Here is a 16303-nt window from a genome sequence, read left to right as displayed (position 1 = left end):
TCCTCTGGGTCTTTGGTTGCATTTTGCCCCCACCCCCTCCAGTAAAGCTTAACTCACCCAACACCAACCTTGACCTTGATGGGCTGCTAATGTCATCTTCCTTTATGTTCTGACAGACATTAACTCCGGCCAACTTCCAAGATCCTCTCCAAGCAAATTCCACATGCTCATGAATAGGTTGATATGAACAAAGACTGGATGACAACAAGTAAAGTCAACAATAAACGAGCACTGACCCTCCCGTTCCCCTCTTTTAAACCTTCAAGCTGTTGTGCCGTGGTCCTGTGCCACCAGTTATCATTCTTCCTCACAGCTTGGCCTTTTCAGCGTGTCTTTAGTATTTTCCAGGTCAGGGTGAATTAATTAAGTGGGTTTTCACTAAATGAAACCCAACCCCCACATATTCTGTAAAAATGAAGGGCTTTTTAGTTTGTTGTTGTGGGGGGGAAAAGATCATAGAACACAGACACTGTGTATAGACAGTGAAGTTTAAATTTAAAGAACAATCAAAACCAGCCAAGAAAAAGAAAAAGAAAAACAAACCTTTTTGCATTTTTAAATATTATGGCTGTTTTTATTATATTCCTCAAACCATATTGATGATTTGCCAACATCTGCCACGTTCCTTTCTGCTAGCTGTTCAACGTTCATGGCAAACATGCAGTTTATAGGCTGTGTAATTATTTCTTTAGGGAAGGGGAGATGACTCTTTAGGGTAAAATTAGGCTTCCAGCAATCTTCATGCACAACACACAGGTAGATAATTTGAGTTGCTCCCTTATTTCCCGAGGCGTCACCACAGCTGACAGATCTCCAGTTTGATGTGGTACAGATTTTCTGTCCTTGCTGTCACACCGCTTCCATTTATCCAATCTTGGCACCAGTACTATGAGTATACTAGCTTGTGAGTCCATCACAGTACCAACACCGTGTTTGACTGTTGATATTGTGTTCTTTTTATGGAGTAATGTTTTTATAATAGACATAACGGGGCTCAAACCTTCAAAGAGGGTCAGCTTCTGTCTTCTCAGTCCACAGAATATTTTCCCAAAAGTCTAGCGGATCATCAAGATGTTTTTTTTTTTCAGCAAATATAAGACAAGTTTGTATTTTTTTGGTTTGTTTTTGTTCTTTTGTGAACTTCTTTGTGAACTTTTGTGAATTGTCAGTGCAGTCTTGTAGTAATTTTGTTATGTAACATTAACAGTTGTTTAATAATTTAACAAAGAAAGGCAATTACTTTTTCGCACAGGGTCAAATAGCTTTGGACAGCGTTTTACCCTTAACAAATGAAGTAATCCCTTAGACACTGAATATTTACTTACTCAAGTTATCTTTGTTTAATATTATAATTTCTTTGGTGATCTGAAACATGTAAGTGTGACAAATGTGCACAAAAACCAAAACCCTGAGATATGAGGATGCCACTTTATGTAGCGATGTCCTAATGTATTTCTACCCCTTTATTAATGTTTTCTAGTGTATGTTTTTCAGGTTATCTATGTATTTGTATCAAGAAAGTCATGTTTTATATCTTGTATAGTTGCTCAGTGAGACTTAGTTTCTCTTTTAATTGAATTAGTTATTGAATTAATTATTTTACTTTTCTTTTATTTGGTTTTTATTTATATCTCATGTAATTTTATTTAAAGTTCCAATGTACAGCACTTTGTGTCAGCTGTGGTTGTTTTAAAGTGCTTTATACATTAAGGTGATGATCATCATCATCATGTAGTAAAAACTAAAGGTAAGCCAGTATGGGATGGGTAATTTCCCTTGAAAAACATCTTTTTGCTTTTTCTTTGTCTTCTTGCCACAAAATCTCATGTGATCACACTGGCAGAGAATCGAAACCTTTTGCGGGTTTTTGAGATTATTAGGACGCAGCTGGAGAGATACTGACTCAACAGGAAGCCAAGTAAAGACAGAGCACTCACACTGACAGGACAAAATCGCATGCTGTGTGTTATAATGTTGTTCAGCCCTATGTACAAATGTGTTCTTTTTCTAATTGTTTTCTTATCTAATGTGCAACACTAGATTTTTTTTAAATAAATTTTAACTTCAATCCAACAGCTGTAGTGAGAGAAGCAGCATTCACACGCAGTTGCAGTGCCACTATGTGGACTAGATGTGTAATGCAATCTTTAAATGTAGATAGGAGCTTATCAACACAAAACACAAATCAGTTCCTATCACACACTTTCACTTTCAAATACGTTGGCATGGTGCGCAAAATCTCACTTAAAACAGAATGCAATGATCTGCAAATTTTATAAACTCATATTTTATATTTTTAAAGAAACAGCTGGAGGAAAACTTTACTGTTAATCAGGTTAAGTGGAAACAGATCAGTAACATCACTGGATATAAAAAGAGCATCTTAGAGAGGCAGAGGTTCTCAGAAGTAAAGATGGGCAAAGATTCACAAATCTGCAAAGAAAAAACTGCAAAACAAATTGTGGAGCAATTTCAGAATAATGTTTCTCAATGTAAAACTTAAACAAAATCAAAATGCCTTATCAGCAGCAGTACATAATATTCCAACAACTCTCCCTGTTAATCTTGAGAAATCTCTTTGTGCAATACCAAAAATCAACATTGGATGTCTGGGATCTTTGAGTTCTCAGGTGGCACTTTATGAAAAACAGGCATGATCCAGTCATGCAAATCACTGCATGGGCTTGGGAACACTTCCAAAAATCGCTATCTGTGAACGCGGTTCCTTGTGCCATCAACAAATGCCGATAAAAGTTCCATTATGCAAAGAAGCTTATTATCAACATTCACTTAGCCTGCGTTTCTGAAGGTATGGGGGTGAATGTTGATGTAATTAAATGACTAAGCACACAATTCTGTTTATTTTCTCACTTTTTCCTCTGTTTGCTGCTACTCTCTTTTGAAACAATTAATCAATTAATTGAAAACAAAGTCTTTTTTAGGTCCAAATCCTAAGAGGTCATAGTATTCAGATACAATATTAAGAAAAAGCAACCTAGACACTAAACAACATTCCAGGTCAAAAGGAGTGAAGTTGTTTGGCTTCTTTTTTGGCTTTGTCGCCCTCTAGTGAAAATTGACCTGAAACTGTTTGTTTGACCTACTCACTGACACAGAGCTGCTTTATTCTAGTACTTCTGTACCAGTTGAGTAACCTCACACAGCCTTTAACATTATCTCCTGACTACAAGATAATGTGCACTGCAGTCAGCTATGTGACATACCAACAGCGGTCTTGCACAACAACCTTTCACACAGTAAAAAGAAAACATGCCAGTGGGTAATGCAAGAAAAATGAAAAGTAAAGACTGCTATTATGCTCTATGCTTGTATACTGGCACCTGAATGCTTATAAATGTATGTCCCACATATTTGTTTTAGGTTTTTCAGCTATCACATGTCAAAATGTAATTTATATTTGTTCTAAAATTCAGTGCTTATTTGAAAGATGCCAAAAAGCAGAACATTTTTTTCTAATGCAACATGAGATCGATGTACTGTCTCACTGTTCTTAAACATAGAAATCATGGTGAAGTGTTACAGCCTAAAGAGGTTCAGCCTTTCTAAAGTATTCTCAACATGTTGTAAAAGAAATGAAGAAATACAACAAAAGAGAAACAGCTGCAGTAATCAAGGTGAGTGGAGATAAAGAGTTGCTTTAAAATACTCTGCAGGTGATTGGAGAAGCAGGTGATTGCTGAGAAGTCAACTCCTGGGAAGATTGGCAGCAATGACCCACTTGAGGATAATCTTTCTCACGGTGGAATGATGGACTTCAAACGACCTCATAACTCATCCCAGATTGATGGCCTACAACACTTACTTCCCCAAGATCATTGCTGATATCTTTCATGCTTGGGATTATTCCTTCACAATAATGTGAGACTTTAAAAGTCAAACAGAAAATGATTACTTCAAATTCATGATGCAAAAGGTGATGCTACAAGCTACGGAGTCGTGTGGTGTATTTAGTTTTTTCTTAAAATATCAAACTATATTGATGCTCACAGTACAATGAAACTGTAAAATATTTTGCAACAAAAACTTGGGGAAAAAAATCAAGAAATAACATCCTAAGAATTTATATTTATTATAGATTCTCACCAGAGAAACACAAAGACTTTAGACAATGTAAAGAAGCACTGAGTCTAATGGCTCCTCCAACAATGGCAACATAAATCCGTCCAAAGTCTATAAAAGCAGAAGCTATCACTTAACAACAATTTCATTGGTTTTTCCAGATATATCTGCATTCGTGAACATTTACCAGCGGGTGTTACTGAATGTCTTGGCCTTAAAAACCACTGCGTAAATGGAAAGCCCTGAGAAACTGCCCGTGGCCCCAGACACCAAGTCAGCAGACCAGCTGACGGCTTCGTGGATTGGTTACAACAAAGAAATCCTCATTTTAAAAAAAATACCATAACTGTTTAACTCTTTTGCTCCTCGTTATACTATTTTTGAGTATTTAGTAAGTGGCAAAAGATAACATATATATTTGTTCTTGGCTAATATATACTGGTACCTTCTTTTGCTTTACTGACTGATTGCAGCATTACAAATAATGGACTACAGGAGTTCAACAGCTTCAAAGAGGGAAAACAGCCAAAATGTGATGTGCTTTGAAACCCAGCGAGCATTTAGTTTGGCTTATTATGTATTTATGATGTTGTTCCTGTCATTGCAAGAAAATGCAGTGACAAACGGTCATGTAAAACACACCTACAGCTGCAACCTTCTTGGCAGGAAGTTCCTAAGACACTGATTGGTCTTCATCAAGATCATGGGCTTTTGTTTCCCCAGTGTCGAGTCTTACCTTACACTTAAAAGTCAACACTAAGAAAGGTGTCAGTTGGGTAGTTGGTCAAGGTATAAATATTTGTTAAATTAGCCTATTGCACTGTGATCCTGTAAAAGTACTGATACCATGGTAACAAACTCAAACTGATACCATGGTAATTATGGGTAAACTTAATAAAACATCACTCTTCTTCCTTTGGCTGTTCACTTTGGGGGTCACCACAGCCATACCCATCTCATCCTATCCTTATTCTTATCCTATCCTTATCCTATCCGAATATATTCACCATTGCTCTTCTGCACTTGGGCAAACCATCTGTTCCTCACTACTCTAACTTTGTGTCCAGCCTGAACTGTCCCTGTGATATGCTCATTTCTAATCTTCATCCATCCAGATTCATCCAGGTAACCCCCAAAGAACATCTTAGCATCTTCAACTCTCAATACCACCTTGTTACTTTACCAAAAGAAGAAGAAAATCCCTTTATCAATCACATTTCTAGCTCTACTCTCATTACATGCTTCAGATACACTGTACTTCCACTTTAGTACAAACAGTACAGCTTACACTCTAATTTATTTGCTGTTTCACTTTGACACAAGCATGGAATGATTAGATATTTGGAGTGTACTTGGAGTCATGACATTCCCATAAACTGCTGCTGAAACGTGACCGAACCTTTAGGGAATCCTAACACAGGAACTAAAGATAAAGAGGACAAAGAAGGGTCTGTCTGACAAATGAATGTAGGAAGATGCATTTTACTGTATTCTTCTCTATTTGACTTGAAATTTAGAAGACACTTCTGCGCTACCTAAGGAATTACAGCACAAAGCAACTAGGTTCACGATGAAGATGTGCTTGCTGGTGGCATTGTGTGTTACGAGACCACACACTGATGGGCTAGGAAAAGGAAGCATTGTCTGTGGTATTCTGCAATAGATCCTGTGAATAACCCATTATCATTGGGGAAGAACACAAGATGTAGCTTTGAATTGTCCTTTTGTGTGCACACAACTGAGCCTGTAACAAGTTGCATCCTCACACACCAACAAGTAAAATTCATTTGCATGCTTAACTCAGTTATGCATGGGGAGTGGCGGGGCAAGAAGCAAAACACATCTGACAAACCTTATTTACAGTCTGTGGCTTACTTAATGTGCTAAAGGGCAAAACAGCAGGTTTTTTTGCACCAGATGTGTTTTTTTTCTTCTGACAATTGATCCCAAAAACTAAACCATAAATCATTTCAAGTTATTTTCTCCACAGGATACCAGGCCTCCAAAAACTCACTAGATAATTGTTGTGCTCACACAGATTAAGACAAATGCTGGGTTGTAAAATCTTCTGTGAAGGTACTCAACAGTCAGATCATCCAAGTGCAAGAAGGTGATGAAACAGTCAGGGAAGGAAAGCACCAATTTTAGATCCAAGTTACAACATGGAAATGGCTGAATCACAACTCATGCTTCCTGTTTCTCAGCGGCTGCGCTGCAGCGTTTACAACCTCGGAAAATTTGGGCTTCCACAGGAAGACTAAGGATAGCCTCCTGCCATATCATTGTGTTCCATATGCGTCTGTCATTTAACACATGTGAGTGAGAGTCAGAAATCTAATTATACTTCTTACTTGTAATAAAGCACCAAAAGACATACTTCGAATTAATTAGATTTCTAAGAACACAACATTTTTTTTCTACCTTTGGTTTTCATTAGTTTTAGTTCACTGTTGGAGCACACAACATGATGTCAAGCTAGAGACAAGATTTTCTATTGATAATGAAGGAAATGAGGACACTGACCCCCGTGGAGAAAATGTCATGGTTCGCTTGGTGGTTCAGAGCTACCATCACCACAGAACTGAAAAGCTGTTTGTAACGATACAGCAGATTTTTATGAAGCGATAGCATAACGTAACATGGTCAATTTGCCTTTGGCACAAGTGCTGCACACAGTATGGTAGGAAGACCTACATAAGCTATCCTGCTACATAACACAGTGCAGAGAAACACACACTGCTTAAAGACTAGTGATCAATAAGCAAGCAAATATGAAAACAATGTATATATCAATATAAAATACAGTAAAGGACAGACATAATGATCTTCACTTAAATTTTTATTTTGCTCCTAAAACGCCTGTGCACTGATGAGCACTTCTTATGTATCGCCTCCTCATTATCAAATCGCTCTTCAGCAGTTTCTCAGCATGTTTAACACTAAACTACTGTACAGTGCTTTTCCTGTCACGTATCTGCAGCAGCTGTGTTTCTTGCATTCTATTATGTGTGTAACCTTTTCCTAATATTATAACATTTGTAAAGTCAGCCATTCAATAATAAATAATCAGTGTAATTTGTCACATGCTGCCAGTTTCACACCTTTAATGTGAGTGTACACATACCCAGATCAGAAAAGCCTGTGTGAACTCAACAAACTGCCGACCGGCTTCGTATGACCCCGTATCCTGATTGGCAGTGTTAGGGTTAGTGAATCAAGATAACAGGAAGATACCCTGGGTATGCTCAGCTTGCTTTGAGTCTCTTACAACAGCAACACACTCAAATCACAGAACTAAAGGTCAAATTCCAAACTGAACTTAACAAATAATCAGTACTTTACAAGCATGTGTGTGACTATAAAACCAACCAAACCATCAGAAGCAAACAAACAAATAAACAAAAACAAAAAAAATCAGCAGCAAGTCCTTAATTTGCTTATTGATTTTACACTTGTGTCTCAAAGGTGCCGTATAAAAAAGGGTTATTGACTTATACTTAAAAACAAATTTCCCACGTGTGGGACTAATAAAGATTATCTTATCTTATCTTAGTGTACCTAGTCTGGTTTTATTTCTTTTTTTTTTTTAGATTTCTACTGTAATAAATAAAATGTTATTTTATTTTACTCTTGGTCCTTGCACCAGCTCATCAAAAAGGTCCCTTTTTAAACGTGCAAAATTTCTGTTCCAACATTTTCTGTTACCTACTTTCATATTAAATGATAAGAAGATCCACTGAATTCTGTCATTTTATGCAGCCTCTGCATTCTTGATGTAAATGGGGTTGCAAAACTGTTCACCATCACAGCTCTGAATGGAAAAAATGTTGCCTGATAACAGTGCTATTGCAAAACTCCAAAATTGCTCATTCTCCTTCCCTAAATCAATATGTTCAATTAAATCACGGAAGTGGAGACATCTGTCACTCGTCTTTAGGCCAGCTCATGAGTGAGACAGCGTTGTGTCACTTCTGACATTTTAGAGCTCTTTAAAAAAAGAAAAAAAAAAGGAAAGGATCTAAATCCTCAATCTGAAGCAGTGGTAAAGGGTGAATCCTGGAGTCACTGTCATGAAAATAAAAAGGTAAGAAGCCTCCTTGATTCTCTGTAAATATATCTTCTTTTATTTTGGGTCGATGCGCCTCTTGGGTTTAGAATAAAATTCAGCTATGTTTCCCTTAATATTATGTTTCACGTGCCCTTTTTCTACATTTAACTGAAGCTTGTTTATCATTAACTAAATTGGAACTTCATACCAACAACTGGCAACACATCAGCTGTGTGTCTGTGCTGCACATGCATGTAAATCTTTTTCTTAAATGCCAATTGTAGAGAAATGGCTTGTGGTTATACAAACTCAAAAGGCAAAAGGTTTTTGGAGACTTTGAGATCTTAATTTCACAAACAACTCTGTGGGACTAATTTTGTTGTAGACATGATCCATTTATTTATATTTGTGATGCATCAGTTCATTATTGTTTAGTCAAATTTCCACGGTGGCACTGTGTTCAATCAATTTAGGAAACACAGGTGTGCAATTACAATAAGATAAATGATAATCTGCTAGGACATGTTTATGCATATATGCAATTAGAAGTCAGCTTTTTTAAATGTTTAGCTATGACAGATAGTTGGTTCTGTATTTAAAAGTGACAAACACATGGAGATGTAAGGAACGAACTAACCACAATGGAGAAGCAAAACATGACTAATGGCGTTTCTCTTTTTTTAAACCAGTTAAGCTTAAGTATTGTTACACAGTGGCCATATTCACTTTCTGGGATCATTATGACTGGTGAAAATATGTATAAAATGTGTCCTTAAAGTCCTTAAAGTTTTATCAAAACTCTGCTGTTCCAAAACATGTTTAACAAAACATTTTCAGGGAGATTTATTTTAGCTGTTTTTCTGTAATCTTGTTCCATACTGCAATAAGGAGAACAACCCAAACACAACACACCTATAGAGTGAAGTCTGAAACAATTGCACCAAGAAGGAGGTCAGTCAGTGTAACAAAGGGGCAAGCAAAGCAAAACAGTCCAAAAAACTCAACTAGGAACATAAGGAAACTAAGTAAAATGCAAAAACTCATACCTGAGCAAGAAAATGGAAACAAAAACTTAGAAAAGTTTGATGTGGAACACTGAAAGACAATTTTCCAACAGTATATGGTGTAACAGTGTGAATAAAGCTAAAAGACGGAAGCAAACTAACCAACATTCAATAAAATCAGAGATTCCAAAATAAACTAGGAACTAAACAGAAACCTCAAACTATGACACATGAATGCACATCACATGACTATCCATGTACACTGCATCCGCATGTTTTTGTAAATGGGAAGAAGATCGTTGTTTCCTTAATTATGACAAAACACGTAGGATGTTGAGTGACTGATAAGATCCACTTGGGCAGAGAATGTGTGTGTCTACATGTTTGTTTCCAATAGTCTTTTTTGGCCTGTCTACACTTAAACAATGTAAACAGTGTTTTAATGTCCTCATCCTTTAGCTTTTCATATCTTTGAAAAAAATACATTGTGGTTGTAGTTGTATTCATTGATGGATTAGTACATAGAACAGCAGCTGGAATAACAGCTGTTATAGCAGCAGAAAAATGAACGTAAGGACACAGGCCTGAGAAAACAAACTCGAGCTTCCATTTAAAATGGGAAAAAATACATTTAAGGAAAGACCATACTGTAACCTGCCTAGTATGTATGCTTTTTTCCCCAATTATATGTATCAGAATTTCAGACTACTTCTCGCTTAGTACTAGAGATGGCACGATACCACTTTTTTACGTCCAATACTGATATCATAAATTTGGATATCTGCCGATACTGATATAAATCCAATATCCAATATCCAGTATAGAGTATTTTATAATCAATAAAACCTTTTTTTTTAAATATCTTGCTGCATTTTGTATAAGTCCATACTCAAGTTTAAAAAACAAAACTAAAGCTATTCTGGTATACCTGTATGCAAAAAATACAGTGTACCCAAAATATTTCATAGTTCAGCAAAACTGATCAATCTAATAAACTTAAACCTACTCCATTCTCCCTATTCTGGTATTTTAAAGAGTACGTAGTGGAAATATTAAGCAACCTAACTAATAGGGTTGCCAACTCCCAGCAAAAAAAATAAATAAAAATAGGGACCCACCCTCCGCCTCATAATGCTTAATTGACGTAATTGACTTTAATTTAATGCACGTGTAAAAAAAAAATGCACAGAAATCAATAATTTTTCTACAATAATTGAACATCTCTCTTCAACAGAACTGCAGACTGCACAGATGGTATCTTCCCGAAGGAAAAAGTACTATAGCTTACTAGATTATAAATTTGACTTAATAGTTACTTATACAAAAATGGATTTCGATACATTTTACATCAGATAAAAACTTTGGTTGTAAGATTCAGATAATTATTTATTAAAAGCTAGACATGACAATTTGAAAGAAAAGCATGGTTTTGTGCCCTCCCTTCCCCTGTTAATGCCCTACCTGCCCCCCTGGCAAAACTTTGCTAGACCTGCCCCCTGCACAGTTACCAGCTGTCAGCTACATAGAAAAGGATCCTGGTGTAGAAAGTAATATTAAATAAATTCTAACAACAGCTTAAACGTGCTACTGTTGTTTATCCGCTGGTTTCTTCTTTCTGGCGCAAAGTGGGCGATAAACAAACAAGAGAGACGGGAGTCGTGACAGAAACGCTGATCATTGATCAGTTTCATGATTGAAGTAGCAGCAGGAGGGGGAGAGAGAATGAGAGGCAGTCAATCCATATATCGGTTGTTAAGCTTAGCCTGGGAATGCTTTACAAAAATTCAGAGATTAACTTACACACTTGCTTTACTTCTCTGGGATAACGTTCTCGGAGATTAAGTGCTGGTTTGGAAGCACGTATCGAGGCTCCAAATGCTCAACCAGACCCCGTACGGTGTACATTTTAGGACATCGTCAGGTCTCAGGAAAAAAGTCGTCAGGTCTCAGGTCTCAGGCAAAAAAATCGTCAGGTATCAGGAAAAAAGTCGTCAGGTATCAGACAAAAAAATGTCAGGTCTCAGTTCTCAGGAAAAAAGTCGTCAGGTCTCAGAAAACGAGCTATCAGACAGAGAGAAAATCTTCCTGCAGGTGGCGCTGTTGTCATGTGCCAGCCGAATTGATTTCCAAATACGTCATCAACGTGTGACAGTGGAAGAACGTAAGGTCATAGACTATGTGCACGTTAGCATATGCTACTTCCGGTGTGGAAACTCCTGTGGGGAGCTTTGTTTCCGGTGTCCTATTCGCGCCTTGTTTACGGTCCAAAACAAGTTAAGCAAATGAATGAATCAAGCGGCGATTTACATTTCTATAGATGTCTTGGGCATTTACCCAATATATCTGTAAATGATGTTCATCGACTTATCGATATTTTTTCCCCCGTGCCTCAGAGCAAAAGAGAAAAGGGATTCAAATTTTATATTTCTCAGTATCTGTAAACAGCGGTCCCTCGTTTATCGCGGGTGTTATGTTCTAAAAATAACCAGCGACAGGTGAAATCAAGTAGCCAATTTTATTTTTTGACGGTGCAAAACGTTTCGTCGACATCCAGTACTGCACTTCAGAGTCACATTGCTAGCGATGGATGCAGCGATTCTGTACTATACAGGAGAGACGTCACGGAGGAGATTGTCTGCAGCGATCAGGACGCAGGAAAACAATGTGATGTAAAAAAAAAAAAAGCATGCAAACTTGCACTAAAAAATCTGTGAAACAGTGAGGTGAAAGGTGAACCTGTCATGGGCTGGGTCTGTGACCCAGTGTTTGAGTTCTTATATATATTTTTGTATTCATTTGTGCCCTAGTTTAGTTCATCTAGTTAATTTCGAGGTTGCTGTTTAGTCCTTTGTTTCTTAGTTGTTTATGTCATCTCCTCCTGTATTCAGTCTCCCTGGTCCGTGCGTCTACCTGTCATGTGTCATGTCTGTGTGGTTATGTTCAGTTCAGGTCACGTCTAATCCCCATGTTTCCTGTTTTACTTTGAAAGTCTGTGTCTAATGTCAGTGTATGTAGTTTCACTTTCCCTGTCCTGTCATTAGGTTCATGTGTATCAGCTGTTCCCCCTCATGTGTTTCCACTTCCCTTGATCATCCCTTATGTGTATTTAGTCTCTGTGTTTCATTCAGTCTGTGTCGCGTCGTCTGTGTTCCCACCCTCCGTGTTTCCACCCTCCGTGTTTCCATGCCCAGTCTTTTGTATCCCCAGCCATCGCCTTACCATAGTTTGTTCCCAGTTTAGGTTTCTGTTTAGTTACTGCTCTTGTGCTGCCCTCATTCTTGTTTGTTTCTTTCGTGATCATCAGCCACAATAAAAGGCTCGCTTTTGTTTAAGTTCACTCCCGTATCCTCACTTGTGTTCGCACCTGGGTCCACCACACACATCTCCGCACGGTCTGTCTCCACAAACCGTGACAGAACCGCATTATAGCGAGGGACCACTGTAATTTTGAAGGTAAGTCACAACATACCCTTTGTAAATACTAAAGTATAGAAACCCTTACCAGCAATCATTCATTTTTTGTGTGGCTTTTTTTCACGGTTTGTTAACATGCTGTGTAGGTGTGTACTTGACTAGCTGATATCGACATAACGGGGAAACATCTGGTTTGACTATTCTTCACCTGTAGTTTGAATGCTGAACATTTGCCTGTTTAAATCATAAGACCAGTCACTATACAGAGATGTGCTTCTGAATGTGGACGATGTGTCTTCTGATTTTGTAATGCAGTTCTGCTTGTGTTGAGTGATGTAAACAACTGATCGATCTAAACTCTTTAAATGTCAAAATTGATCATTAGATTTTTAACTTAACTCGATCTTTACGTTTTCGAGTTTTGGACATGATTTTGGAGTATATCTTCGCAGTAGCGATTGGCCGCAAAGTAAAGCTACAGGAAATGTACAACCCTACATCCGGTCTCAAACCAGGAAGTTAGCATTTTCTCGTGCACAGGGCCTATTGACCTCACCGGAATTCTACCACAGTTCATACTCCTAACGACACAACGTAAGTTTAACTTGCTCTCCCTTTTGTCCATACTTGTTGGACAGTTGTGTTATATTAAGTTGCGGTTAGGTTGTGAAAGTTACATAACGCATATCAGAGAAGGAAAGCTAATTTTGTACGATAAACTAAGTCAGCACTATTTTTGTCTGACTAATTCATTCTAGCTAGCGACAGTGGTGTTGAAACGTGATCTAAATTTAAACTGGTTAGTAATTGTTTTATATACGTTTCAGCGAATGGACAAGCTGAAAGCTTACGAGGAGCCTGCATCCTTTCTGTTGCTGTTTTTCTTTATTTCTCATTTTTCTGTTGCTACTGTCAAGATATTTTGTGATCCCGATATGTTGTTTTTTGTTGTTGTTTATAGATTTGCTGGAATATGTCATCTGACGAAGATGAAAGGAGTATCCGACTTTGGCTGGTTGTATTATTGCAGGTTCTACCTTACAATATAAAGCGCCTTGAGGCGACTGTTGTTGTGATTTGGCGCTATATAAATAAAATTGAATTGAATTGAATATCAAAGAAGTGTATTTTTTTTGCTACACTCCTCCTCTTCCTCACACACTGCTGAGTTTGTCCTGGTGGATCATCAGGGCTGCAAAGCCTCACAGATGATGTGCAGCAGTGGGTCCCTCAGTCTGTCCTCACTCTGGACACCTGCAGTTGTCACACATGGAAATCAAATGTGTGATAAGCTGCAGGATTCAAACAAACACAAGTGTAACTTATAAATACATGTTCATACTTTTATTACACAATCACAGAGAAAGAAAAAGAGAGAGAGTGCAGGACAGACAGGTGACAGTCTTAGGTGTATACACTGCTACAAAACAGCACAAGAGAAGGAGGATTTAGTGTTTGTGTTATTACGAGTGCTAAACAAGAAGAGTTCCCAGATGGTACAGTGGACACATGTGTGACTGCTGTGATTAAAGCATCTTTCTTTCAGCTTAACGAGTGAACCGTCAGCTCGTTCAAACACACGTTAAAGTCCGTTTGGCTCGACACCACCGGACAGAGGCAGCAATATAACATAGCTAACATTAACAGTGCAGTGAATCCTGCTTGTGCCGTGATATTCAGGACTGCAAACCGAGCAGCATTCACTGACTTTCAGCTTGTTGTGTTTGTGGATATATGACTGACTTTAATTATCCATAAAATCATCACATTCTCTGTCAGATTAAGGACAACTATTGAACTGCGTATATTTTACAGTAAAGGCTTTAAAACCAAGTTAGTACAAACATCGCTAATGTCACATAACTTTGCTGACATGTGGCCAACAGTAATGTTTCAATGTTCTTTGTTATTAAACATTTGCACATAAATAAGTGACATAATATTCAGAACTTACTTTTGAAAGTTTACTCTTCGGCCGCCCCGCTTCTGCCGTCTGCCGTATTTCTCGGCAAAATTATCCACATCCACCACCGCGCTATGAATTGTGGGATATATGGGACCACGAAGTGTGCACCGGACCACGCTTAATATTTGGGGAAATCGACAGCGCATTTGGAGTACGCATTTGGAGTACGCATTTGGAGTACACTTCGAATTGGGCCAACTGTAGTCGCATGGCGGTGACGTAATAGGTCTCAAAATGTGTACTCCAAGCATGCGGTCTCTTAATTGGGACACAGCCATTGTGTCGTTAGGAGCATGAACTGTGGTAGAATTCCGGTGAGGTCAGTGACCTTACGTTCTTCCACTGTCACACACGTTGATGACGTATTTGGAAATCATTTCGGCTGGCACACGACAACAGCGAAACCTGCAGGAAGATTTTCTCTCTGTCTGATAGCTTGTGTTCTGATACCTGACGACTTTTTCCTGAGAACTGAGACCTGACATTTTTTTTTCTGAGAACTGAGACCTGACATTTTTTTGTCTGAGAACTGAGACCTGACATATTTTTTCCTGAGACCTGACATTTTTTTGACTGATACTGGAGAACTGTTTCCTGAGAACTGAGACCTGACATTTTTTTTGTCTGAGACTGAGACCTGACATTTTTTTGTCTGATACCTGACGACTTTTTTCCTGAGAACTGAGACCTGACATTTTTTTGTCTGAGACTGAGACCTGACATTTTTTTTGCCTGATACCTGACGACTTTTTTCCTGAGAACTGAGACCTGACATTTTTTTTTGTCTGAGACCTGACGACTTTTTTTTCTGAGAACTGAGACCTGACATTTTTTTTGTCTGAGACCTGACGACTTTTTTTTCTGAGAACTGAGACCTGGCATTTTTTTGTCTGATACCTGACAACTTTTTTCCTGAGAACTGAGACCTGACATTTTTTTGTCTGAGAACTGAGACCTGACATTTTTTTCCTGAGACCTGACGTTTTTTTGTCTGATACCTGACAACTGTTTTCCTGAGAACTGAGACCTGGCATTTTTTTTCTCTGAGACTGAGACCTGACATTTTTTTGTCTGAGACCTGACGACTTTTTTTTCTGAGAACTGAGACCTGGCATTTTTTTGTCTGATACCTGACAACTTTTTTCCTGAGAACTGAGACCTGACATTTTTTTGTCTGAGAACTGAGACCTGGCATTTTTTTCCTGAGACCTGACGTTTTTTTGTCTGATACCTGACAACTGTTTTCCTGAGAACTGAGACCTGGCATTTTTTTTCTCTGAGACTGAGACCTGACATTTTTTTGTCTGAGACCTGACGACTTTTTTCCTGAGACCTGAGATTTTTTTTGTCTGAGACCTGACGACTTTTTTCCTGATACCTGACGACTTTTTTCCTGAGACCTGACGATGTCCTAAAATGTACACCGTACCCCCAACAGGTCTCACACGCCACAGCCGCTCTATCACAACACACATACTGCTCCCATACTGCTAAGGTTACGAGCTGGGCTACGCTATGTCGCAAGTTTTGTGAGGTGCTTTCGTGATATTGAATGGATCGGATTACATTTTTTATTTCTCTCCGATATTCGATCCAGTAATTTAGGTCAGTATCTGACCGATACCGATACTTAATATCGGATCGGTCCATCTCTACTTAGTACATGCCCCACATCACCTCACACAAAAACAGTCCTTTGTTGGAAATCTGGTCATTCTAGACTTAAAACTTATCGGGGAGGCTAACTTTACTCCACACTTACTTTCTCCCTGGACAGTTGCAGAGGACAAA

This window comes from Perissodus microlepis, chromosome 5 (assembly GCF_051167445.1).
Source record: "Perissodus microlepis isolate ML-2025 ecotype Zambia chromosome 5, ASM5116744v1, whole genome shotgun sequence".
NCBI classification, from domain to species: Eukaryota; Metazoa; Chordata; class Actinopteri; order Cichliformes; family Cichlidae; genus Perissodus; species Perissodus microlepis.
This window is presented reverse-complemented; position numbering follows the sequence as displayed.